Raw genomic sequence first — 12048 nt, forward strand, 5'->3', positions numbered from 1 at the left:
TCTAGTTGAATTCAACCCAGCTAGAATTTCACCCCTTATTTGTACACTGAGAAAATCTGATCTGGACTTGGTAACACATAATAAACATGGGACCCTAGGATGCCATTTTTAGTCACTTTTCAGGGGAAGACTGTGCTTTAATTTATTTTGTCAAGTGTTTCCACTTAGGTTTTCCCTATTAATGCTTCTGTTACCCACTGCACAGTAAGGTTATACCTCATATAAGTTCTTCTCCCTTAATAGTTGTGGTACTTTTGCAAATGTTACTCTCTTTAATATGTGATTTCAGAATAATGAATGCTTGTTAAACTGATTTCTTGCTGTCTTCAAAGAGTTGGATGTGTTAAGCAATTTGGACTAAGAAATAGGCGTGATACGACTTAAAATGGCAGTCACCCCAGGGAGCAGGCTGAATTATCCAGGGCTCCTTCCCAATAATCAGAGGTCAGCTATTTGGCCATTAAAAGGATGCTTCAGATTTTGTGATACTCCAGTTGAATTCTGTCTCTTTCAGACCCCTGTTGCAAAATGTCTCTGCATACAGGAAAAAGTGAATTTCTGAAAATAACTACATCAGATAAAACCCTGAAAAATTTCATGAGCCACCAAATATGACAAGAAAGGTGACACACATCATCTTCAGGAGAGGAAATCATAGTCTGGGTGCTGGTCTTGAACTTCAAGAATAGTTCATAAGATTAAATAAACCAGGAATGTAAAGGGATTATCAGGAAAAAGAAATGATAAAATTTCCTGATTATTTTTTTGCTTTCTTCAGTGATTATTTTTTTGCTTTCAAAGACATTCTTGAGAAGCTAAAGACTAGATGTTCTGAAAAAAGCTCATTGACAAATACCACTTTTTGGGTGGAAAATCTTACCAAGTAATAGATAAACAGTTGTATCAAAAATAGTTTTCCTAAAGCTAAAACCATTCAGGTTTTTATGTCTAATCCCTTCTTTAGCCCAGGGCTGGGGCAAGTACAGGCTGACCCTGCCATGCTCCAGCTCCAGTCACCCTCCCAGCACTGCCAGGCTCCAGTCTCTCACTTTTCAGGCTGTGAGTTGTCAGCCCCTCAGCTAATGGTTGTTTCACTTATGGAAATGGTGTCACTATATTATATTAAATGTTGAAAGGAGAAGATGTCAAGAAATTATCATATTGGTATAGAATTCCGGGCTTTGGAGGAAAGAAAAGATTTTTCTAGTTTATCTATATAAGTATTTAAAATACCTGTTTGAAATTGCCTGGGGAAGCCTTAGGGAGCTGTTTAACTCACTGAACGCAGGTGATGGTAAGAAAATAAACATTAATTACACAGCCTTGTGAATTAAATATATTTCAGACACATAGGAAACAGGACTGGGAAGAAATTTAAAAAGTTAGTTATTCCAACTTTCTCTGCTAAGGTGGGATCAAATTCATGAGTCATGTGGAGTCTAATCTGCATTTTCCTATGCAGGTGAAGTGATCAGAAGTGTGTGGCTCATGCACATGGTCATCTGTCCTTGCTTTCAGACAGCAGAGCTCACGCCTTGCTCTGATACAGACAGGAATCAGGTGATTCCCCTTGATGCTGAACAAGCTTCCTCAGCCCAGAACTGAGAGTATTTTGCAACACTATTTCTTGCAGGTCTGTTGCAGGATTATGACTGAAAAATATTCAGAAATATATGAGCTGATAAGGTCTTCAAAACCTGTTTTATAGCAAAAATGGAAAGTAATGCAACCTATTTATTTGGTCAGACAGAAACTGGGCATGGTTGCAGATGAAAGAGGAACAACTCCAACAGCTCACTGCTGCTCAGAAGGATAGCCTGGGTGCCTGCTCTCTCCTCTGGGGGCCACCAGCACACCCAAAATCTATTATGGGGAGAAAATTTGGGGTATCAGATAGGTCTTGTTTTTATCAGTGCAGGGGGAATACAAATCAGTGTCTGCAAAGCGAAACTTTAGAAGGCAGTGAGGTTTTCTTCACAAAAAGAGGCCAGCTACCTCTGACTGCTGGAACAACTTCTCCAAAGCTGTAGTGGATTACCCAAACTGGAGATCTCTGTTAACATTTTCCAGCTTAGCCAAAGGGTTTTTTGTTTGGCTCAGGAATTGCTTCTTGGTCTTTGTTGTTTTATGGCCTTTGTTATATCAAAAGTCAGACTAGATAATCATAACAGCCCCTTTCAGCCACCAGAACTTTGGATCTATTATATAATTTTAGGAAATCCCAGCCCTGGCTCCCATGAGTTACATGTGGTCCTGGTGAAAGTCAGTGGAGAATATTGCCTGCTGAAGTATGTTCACTCCCTGTACAAATAGGTACTGTGCACAAACAGGAAGATAAGTGAGCAATTGTGTGAGTATGTGAGTGAAACAAGATGATGCACTACAGAGAGAACGATAAAATGAATCTCTGTGTAAAACCAGCCACCTAATGGAAAAAGCAAGAACAGATGGTGAAATAACTCCTAAACAAGCTGTTGCTTTAGACTCTGGCCATCCACAAACAAGTTGTGAGAATTTCTGATCCATGGTCCAGTGATTAAAGAGATGAAATTCAAAGGAAAAAGTGGGGGAACAAAAGAAGAGGAAAAAGAATGCATAAAACCCCAGCCCAGTTTAAGTTTCATAGTGAAATATCAAAGCAGTATTGAAACATAGGAATACCGAATGCCAATACTTTATTTTTATGTTTTGCATTTACTGAATCAGTTTCAATTGTATGAAGCTCTCTGCCCTTAAGCCCTATGATATAAATTTTATTGGATTTAAAGGAAACAGATTGGGAATCTGGGAAAGAAATATATATATATATTTTACCAGTGCAGATTTTATGGTTTTGCCAGAGGAAGCTTCAAAACCATTTGATGTGCTGCTTATTTAGTAGTACTAACATATTCAGGAATTGAGGATGGGAAGAGAGAGGTAGGGGAAGGCAGAGAGATCTGTGCAAAGAACAAGTAATGTTCTTCCCCTGGAACCAATAAAGCAATCAGAGGCTGCAAGTGTGCCTGGGGACATGTGAGTGAGAGGCTGAGGGAGGTGGAGGTGGTGGAGAGAGGGAGTTCTAGCTGCCTGCAAGGCCAAGTAATGTTTCCATCTAATTTTTTCTGTGTCAGTCTGAGTGTTAATGCTCTAACCTCATCATTGGACAGGCAGCTGAGGTGAAGATGGCCACTAACACCCAGTTGCCAAAAGCCTGCTAGTAGAAGGGCAGCCAGATGCCCCTTTGTGGGTGCTGCCCCGGGGGTTTTATCCTTCACGCTCAGGAGTTACCATCTAGCACCTTCCCTGCAACCAGCACCTTCCAAACCCCTGGGGACACAGTGGCAGTTAAGGGTATGCTTCCAAGGCTTGAGTTGTTTATTCCTGCCTCACAGCTGGTTATCAAGAGGGAGGAGAAGTACTACAACACTGCATCTCTGGCTCAAGCTTTGCTCTCCACTGGATGTTACAAGAGACCCTTGCACTTCGCTCAGGCAGAGGTCTTGTATGGAAATTGGCCTTCAAGCCACTCTGGAGCAAGTCCCGGAGAAGTCCTGGGCACTAAAAGGGGGCTGGTCCCTCTCTTTGCCTCCTGAATACTTCTCAGGTCTCTGAAGTAGAGGAGCCTGAGGCACCTCCCCAGTTTTTGGGAAAAATGTGAGCATTAAATTGAAGTCTGCTACCATTTGCAACACTGACAGTGATGTGGTTCTCAGTTAACAGTGGGGAGTGTGTGTGTGTGTGTGTGTGTGTGTGTGATACTTTCACATTTTCCAAAGACTGTCTGTCTGTCACCTCCACTTCTAGCTCCCTCCAAGGCCTTCCAGCTGGGATGATGGCTGTACCACTGAAGGACTTAGGCTGCAGCTTCCTCAACTTTAAAAAATAGTAAAATCCTAATCCCTACAGAAATCTGCTTTACTGAGAGGATGAGCAGGTCATTGGTCATAATTCCTTGTTCTGCCTACTTCAGCTGTGTGTTCCTTGAGTTGGCTGGCAGCAGAGCCAGCTGATAGTGCTGACCCAGATGCCTGAGCCACCCCATAGCAGCAGTCATCATTTGGGGTGTTACAAGGACAGGGATCTAGTCCCTAGTTTACTCTTTCAACTCTTGCATGTGAGAAGGTAGAGGAGAGCAAAACAAAAATGTGGAAAGATGTGTAGGAGGTAGGGGAACAGCTAATATTTCCCAATGGTTTGGACCATATTGTTGTTTCCTGGCTATGGGAAAGTTGAGGAAGTCACAAGCTCCTGGATTTCGAGAGGTGGGGTAGGTATGGGCAAGAAGATGAAGACTGTAGTCACGGTTGTGTCAGCAGTTGATCTTGGACACAGAGGAATTCAGATGTCTCCATCATCACTTTTAAAGTAAGGGGCCACAAATGGACCACCCTACCACAGAATAGGAGAAATGGAGTTGTTCCTGGGGGAGAGGAAGCAACAAGAGGTAGATGAAACCGAATGCAAAATGGGTGTCCAGCTGCCTTTCTTGAAAGATGCAGGGCTGGATATTTAATTCTCATGGTCAGTGACAGCTCTTCAACCAGAAGCAGCTGTGTTTCCTGAGTATCCCTAGAGCTGCTCCAGTCATAGGGGGAAAATGGGATGGTAGAATAGCCATTGGAAAATGAAGATTATGGAGTTGTGTTTGTGGAGTTACTCAAAAATATTCCAAAAGCTGTGCCTGAAGAGGTAGGACCAGGCAGTTAAATTCTCTGACATCAGTGGGCAGTCACACATCTCTGAAATGTAAGACTAATCTCTTAAGTGCCTTAAATTCATCAAAATGACTATTTCTGTAAACATATATACTGCAGAGTAATCTGATTTATTTGGGCATTGGTCATGGCAAGTGTTTACTAATGTCTGTTTATGCTGCCATCACTAGGTACTGTTTTAAGTCACTCTGCCCTCAGAGTTTACACTCACCCTTACACCAATGTGTCATCATTTACTTCTCACTAAATTTTATGTATGTAATGTCTTTAATAAGAGATAGTCCCAGCAAAGAATTTCTAGAAAAAATATTTTTCTTAAAACAAGTTCTGAGGTCATTTCAGCTGTTTGTCTTCTGTGACTGTTGTAGAGGGGAACTTTGCTAACAGTGATGTTTTTAAGAAAAAAGAGTGGTGAGCAGACACTAGAAAATATCAACAGAAAGCAAACTATAACTATGTAGAAGGGCTCATTAACACCTATCCTGTGGTAATCCAAACAGAGGCAGTAAAAGTAATGTGTTTGAGAAATTTAATGTTGGATATTTTTAATAACTTGCTAGAAATATTTTTGACCCTCTTTTCTTTTTTCTAGAAAAAAAATTTGGATTTAAAAAAATTCTTTGTCCTTCTCCTGAAGAAGCCTGTATTAGCCAAGAAATGTTTCTCTGGGCTTCTTTCTGGTCTTTCTTTCCTCATCCAACAATGAAACTGCATGAAGTGTTTAAAAATCTGAAGGAATCATAATGAGATTCTGTTTAGAACCTGAAAATGCAGTGACCAAGAGTTCCCATAATTCATCTGAATAAACATATTAAGTAAAAAAAAAAAAAAATTGTTATCTAATTTGCGAATTAATGTATTTTGTGGAATGATCTGGAAAGAAAAATAAAAGGGTAACATGTGCTGTTATTAGTGGGATTTCTCAAAATCACACTGAAAATACCCCACAGGTATCATGATAATATGAAGCCAGAATAATATATTAATGTTTTCCAGTGGTAAAATGTTTTACTTTCTTTAATTTAATTCACTGGGTTGTAATATCTAGGGTCTGAAAAGAAGGTTATTCCTATCTAGCTTGGAAAATGTCATCCTGTGGTAGAGGAGGGCTAACCATAATGCTAGTAATACTGGACAGAAAAAACAGTCATCCATGCGGCAGCTGAAAGAAAACAACTGCAGCATTAAAAAAAATCTTTACTATTAAATTACAATGTGTACTAAAACTTACACTCTGAAACAGACTTTCTTATGCATAATCCCGATTAATAAAATGGTTGAAGGGCTTGAATATTTTCTAGCTGATGGCTCTGACAAGTTAAGGCTAAATATACATTGCAGCAACCACCATTGCATATACGTTTCATGCATAAATGGAGAAAATAACATGTTGACTGTAATTTCGTAAGACCAGAGGGATCAGTCTCAGATTCATATCTTAAGATAAAATGGTGCAATTACCATTGCAGTCCATCTTTCTGGAATATCTTCAATCAAAAAAAAGTCAACCATAATTGTGGATTTCAGTGGAATATAGATGTAGCAAAAATGTCTCAGACCGCTGTGATTACATCATCTGCATCTTGAAGATCCCGTGCATTCACTCCCAAGCCCAGCACAGCCACAGCTTGCTCGGTGCACTGTGAAGACCAGTGACACTGTACAGATGAAGAGAAAACAAACAAAACCCAGTCTGGGCTTACAGGGATTAGTGTGCCAACATATACAGATTTTCCAGCATTCTCAGGGAATGCCTGGGAGGCTCAGGGGTCTTGACCGTGGTCCCACCCAGGAAGCTTTGCCCATGGTGGGTGGTGGAGGGACCTGGACTGATGCAATTGCCCATCAGTGGGTCCCTCTAAGGAGACCATCAGGCTAGAGCAGACTGTCTCTTCCCATGGTCAGTGACCTCTCTTTTTGACTTCTTATCCTTGGGGAGCAAAGCAAATGAAAACAGACCTAGCAAATGAATCCCCTTGTTAGTAGGGCAGGGCCAAGGGACTCTTTCCCTCGTTCCCACTCCTGCAATGTGGATGAACCTCACTGGGATGCTTCTGTCCTGGCACATCCTGCCAGAAACTTCTGCCTGCTTCGAGGCACAGACGTGTGTTGGACCTGCTGTCTTCAGGACTATCAGGCTCATGATGGATGGGAGGAAAATGAAAGGCAAGGAGATGGTATGGAGTGAAGGGGAGGGCAAGAAGGATCCCCTAACACATTACCATCCCAAGTTTTGGTTTCTTTTCCAGCCCTCAAGGTGCTGTGTATACATTATGTATCCTGCTTCTCAGCCATAATAGACCAATGTGACATGCCACATATGGTGCCATGGACACCTTTTATTTAATCCACCTTGGAAAAAAATGCAGTGCCACCGGCATCTCACAGGCTTATGCAAGTTGTAATAATCACAATTTTAATTTTTCCCACAACTTTGAGGCTTAATAGCTTTAAAATCTTACAAGTTGTAAAAACAATTAAAGCAATAATTTTAAAAATAAGCAGAATGGGACCTTCAAAAGAATGTGAACCTTTAACACTTCATGGTTAAATAAGGGCCTTGTAACACAGTCACTTGAAGGCCAGCCCTGAGAAAACGCAGAAGCATCCTGTGAATTTGTTGATGCTAGTTCAGACAGACTGTTTATTTTCATGATTTCATGGAGGAATTTTAATTTAATGAGTGTTTTATACACTAATGTAAAGCACAGTTTCAACCCTATAATTATAGTGTCAAAATATTTCTGCTTAAACAGCAGCAGCTGACTACAGAAATGTGATTTACATCTGAATTGTATCAGGGGGACACTGCTAAAAATAATCAGCATGTGCCTTTTAATTGAATAAAAAAATTAACAAAGAATATCAATGTATTTCTCAGCCTAAGTCTTTCTGCCTTTAATATAAATGCTTTCTTATTTGCTTATTGCCTTTTCAGGGCTAGGATTTCCAGAAAAAGTGTAGGCACAGAATGGCTGTGTGTCATTTTGCCCACCCGTTCCTCCCTACTGCACACACAGCGATGGGAAATTGCATGAGCAAATTGTCAGTTCCTGTCATTGAGAGCCTACATTTTTTGAAAATCTCACCATTAATCTTTCAGCTCAGTTTTAAAATAACCAACTGCCATCATGAAACAGGTTTCTCATGCTGCTTAAGGCTGTCAGCAGGTTTTGACCAGTTCAAGCCACATTTTGCTCTTGGAATGGGGTTAGAAACCTTTTTGTAGTTGCTGCTGCTGGAGAATTCATCTTTTGAAGTAATGCTTAGGGCAGCTTCAGATGGGAGAAATCTTGGTTGTGTGTTCCAAATCTGTTTGCACCACAGCTCCACTAGAGATGGGAACACAGCCCTGAGCAGTGTCCTGGACTTTGTCTAGCCCTTATCCATTGTAAAGCAGGATTATTCTCTGTTTGTCTTACAGTACCTTCTAGAGGCCCTGGGTGAAATGGCACACCGTCGTGCTGGGTGTTTCCTTCACTCCCCAGGGGTGGATAGTCTCTTCACCAGAGCTATCACAGCTATCATTCTGGTAGCTTCACCAGAGGAGCTACAACCTAAAGGCCAAGGCACACACAGGAAGGACCTTTATCCTTATTGTGGAAAAACAGGACTGATGTTGAGTCGACATCTACATCTACTGTGGGTGGAAGGGCATGGGATCCTTCAGAACATATGCCTTTGCCATGTGTTGGCTCCCTGCTGGGGAATGCCAACAAAGCCCTTCCAAAATGCTGTGTGCTCACAGACCCCATTGTAAGAAAGGGAGGAGCAGCAAGTGAGGGCACCACAGGTGATGTCTGCAGTCAGGTCAGCAAATGCAAACCTGGGAGCACATCATAGTAGAACTGCCCTCCAGCCTAGAAAACTTCCAGAAGTATGTGACTTTCAAATTCAACCAGGAAATCTATGATGAAGCAACAGATATTTTCCCAAGATGTTTTGTTTCATTCATTCTGGAGAATTTGGAAGAGAAGCTGATGATGTTAACTCACATACACATACGGGCCTGTGGTTGATTTGTCTTCCACAGTTGCAATAGCCTGCTCCTCCTCTTCTGTGCTGCCTGGGCTTTTGTGGGTTTAGGTTAAGCAAATCTGTCCTGCTTCTTGTGTTCAGAAAGGGTTTGAGAGAGTCAGCTAGGAAGCTCTCACTCTTTTCTCTCAGCCTTCAGCTTTGGGCCATCTCCTTTGCCCATTGCAGCACTCACAACCAGCAATTTCTTTGCAGCCACGTGAGCCTCAGCAGGGCACTCCAGCAATCACACAGCTGGTGTCAGCAGCCCATGGTTTAACAACCAGCAGCACACTGCAGGCCCTGTGAGCTACTGACATCTCCATGGCACCAACTGAGTTTCAAACACTGTATAAATCAGGTTTGTGCTCTTTGGTTGCTATTTTCCAGCCTAAGAAGGCATGATTATGGCCTTGTACAACCAGTATGGATCACAAATGCATCTGCAAGTTAGAAAGAAGTTTCTATTATGTTTCTATTAAATTGTATAAACATTGCATACGTGCATTACATTCTGCATATGGACATTGAGGTATATGCTTCCACACGCATGTCTAGATGTATAAATATTGTGCTTCCCTTATTTGATGAAGCATGAATTTGGAGTCCGGAATTCAATGCTTGATCCTGATTCTCATCGATTTGCTAGCTTTAGTTCATTTTCTTCCTGAAGCACCAGATACTCTCAGATGCCAGCAACGTGATGTAAAATGTTTTTCACAGGGTAAGATCCTAAAGTTGTGCTATGGCCTTTCCTGACACTAGGATCAATGTACGGATGAATCTGCTGTTTGTATAAATTTCAATGTCTCTGCGGGAACTGCAAATACTCTTTTTATTTTATACTAAGATTCCACTAAATTGTCCTTTGGATTTATTTCAAAGAAGGAAAAGAGGGGAAAAGGCAGTAAAGATTGCTCTTCTTATGCTTTAGTTGTTTTTTTAACTCAATTATATTTTGACAATTCTGTATGAAACTTTGGAGTATGTCTTTGTTTAAGCAGTATATCTTCCATAGGAATAGTCAGTTAAATGTATATGGCTAGTTTCAGGCATAACAAGCTTTGACAAGGGCATTTAGCGGTTGTAATTCAAATCTAATTCAGAACATCTTAACGCTGGACCTGTCAAGCACTTGAAATGCACTGTAGCTGCAAAACCAAAGGATATGGTCCCAGTCGTGCTCTGTGTGGCATCAAGCTGATGTGTCAACAAGAGCAGTTACAATTACAGGTTCTTTCAAGCATACTAAACTAATTTACAGTACTCTGAAAATGTGGGAAAAGGCCTTGCTAGCATAAAGGTGCATGGGACTTTTAGACTGCAAAGGCAAGGCAAGTGGCATGGCCATTTCATTCAGGAGTTTAAATTTTATGTAGTTTCAGTACCACCTTTGGGGGGTTACATTTGTAACTAGATATTCTGTAGATAATAATAGATTTGCCTTGCAGCCATTAAATACCCTTGTCAAATCCCATTAGAATCACATTGCACATTTATTTGAAACCTCAGTCTAAAATTCATGTATCTGCTAAGTGAGGATGGGGCCCTATTTGCACTGGCACTGACTGGTCATTTCTGTTTGTCTTCCTTGTTTACCTGATAAACACCATTTCCTCTGGCTGCAAAATGCTTAGACTTCTGCTTACAGGGATTAGAAAACTTAGTGCAAAGGGAGAGGTTTTCCCAGAAGCAGATCTGATCCAAGGATGTCCCACAAAAAACAAGACAGAATTACAGTAACCAACATGTAATTTTAACATCAAGATATAAAAAGACTTGATTTTAAAGTGCACCAGTGATTTAAAGCAGCTGCACACATTTAGAGGGCATTGCTTTAATGTGCACACAAAAGCTAATGGAAGCTTTTACAAATGAAAAAAAAATCAGGTTTTATGATTTATCTACTTTTTATGCACAACATTATAGGCCTTCCCCCCAGGGACTCATAAATGTGATTTTTACTTCCCAAATTACAAAGCTAGTCAATTATTTGGGAATGAGTCATTCATTCAAAAGTGTCTGTAACGGGATGTGTTAACCATCAGGAAATTTTACACCAATTGGAATTATAAACACCAGGGCAAAAAAATCTCTTGGCCAACCAGCTATGTCTATTTGTGAAACCGTGAGCAAGGAGCGCAGTGTAACTTATGCTGGAGAAATTCTGAGAAGCTGACTTGGAGGGGAGAAAGGAGTGGTGAATTTTTTTTCCCTTTTCCTTTTGATTGTATAAAATGTGTTTATTTTATTTTGAAATAATGTAGTTAGCAAGTCTGCAGCAACTTGCAGTCAAGGCTCCTAAAGCACCTTATAAACCTCAGTCGATTGAGCTTGCAGCCATGTACAGGGTAAGGAACTATTAGCTGCATTTTATGGAATGAGAAGCTGAGGGCAAGAGGTGCTGCTAGTGGGAGACATGCAGGCATTTCCTTTGGTGACCAAAACTGCTCCTTCCCTACCACAACTCCATCAAGGCCAACAGGAACCAAAGGAGCTGGTTTTAATTTGCATCTGCTTCCCTCTGTATCTGGCTGTTTGCCCCCAAAGACTTGCACTGACCCATCCAGAAGTCATCCCTGGGGTTAACAGCAAGCCCCAAGCATGGATGTGACTGATGATTCCTGCCTAAACTGATTATCACAGAATCATAGAATATGACACGTTGGAAGGGACCGGTCAGGATCATCAAGTCCTGGCCCTGCACAGGACATCCCAAGAAATCTCATGTGCCTGAGAACATTGCACAAATTCTTCTTTAACTCAGTGTTGCCAAAGGCTGTATTGTTGAAACATCAAATTCTTCTTTTGGCTACTGTAAACTCCTGCTGCATCCTAAGCCAAGATTAGGAAACCATGGGAGATCTTAATTAGTCACTAGTTCTCCAAAGAGAGCAGCAGTCAGAGAGAAAAGAGGAGAAGCACCTATGAATAGATAGGTATATTTCTCCTGATATTTCCTCTTGTCCTGCTGGATGCAGAGGAAATCTATTAATTCCATCTTCATCAGTGCTGCATCTGGGGAAGATATTCAACCTTCGTTCTTGAAAAAAATTAATACATGCACTTGCAAGTAGGTGAATTAAAAATGAAGGGTGGAAAATCAAGGATAGTGTATTTATAGTGCTACTATTTTTAAAGTATTATTAATGCCTAAATCATTATTTCTCTTTTTTTTTTTTTTTTTTCTAAAGGAATTTGAAAGTTGTAAATAACTGCAGTGATGGAAATATTTGCACTGGTTCAGCACAGTCGCCCTCCTTTCATGGCACCCTGGATTTTTCAAAACAACTTCCAAAATGCATTTTAGTACAAATCAGATTAATAGTTCTTACAT

The 12048-nt window shown here is 40.8% G+C and overlaps 2 long non-coding RNA genes across 4 annotated transcripts in view; one reads left to right on the forward strand and one right to left on the reverse strand.

The window, feature by feature from the left end:
* Window positions 1–5212: 5212 nt before the first annotated feature.
* On the reverse strand, window positions 5213–8209 carry LOC137475325 (uncharacterized). Its single transcript, XR_010999817.1, has 3 exons — window positions 8125–8209; window positions 6159–6355; window positions 5213–5459 (listed from the first exon to the last, which is right to left on the reverse strand). It is a non-coding gene; the product is annotated as an uncharacterized lncRNA (long non-coding RNA).
* Window positions 7764–12048, forward strand: part of LOC137475326 (uncharacterized) — a 54144-nt gene continuing 49859 nt past the window's right edge. Inside the window, exon 1 of one of the 3 annotated variants that reach the window (XR_010999819.1) lies at window positions 7764–7956. This is a non-coding gene — a long non-coding RNA (uncharacterized lncRNA). Of the gene's footprint in view, window positions 7957–8929; window positions 9436–12048 lie in introns of those variants that run through there. The other 2 variants (XR_010999818.1, XR_010999820.1) reach the window with 2 other exon arrangements.

This window comes from Anomalospiza imberbis, chromosome 6 (assembly GCF_031753505.1).
Source record: "Anomalospiza imberbis isolate Cuckoo-Finch-1a 21T00152 chromosome 6, ASM3175350v1, whole genome shotgun sequence".
Classification (NCBI taxonomy): Eukaryota; Metazoa; Chordata; class Aves; order Passeriformes; family Viduidae; genus Anomalospiza; species Anomalospiza imberbis.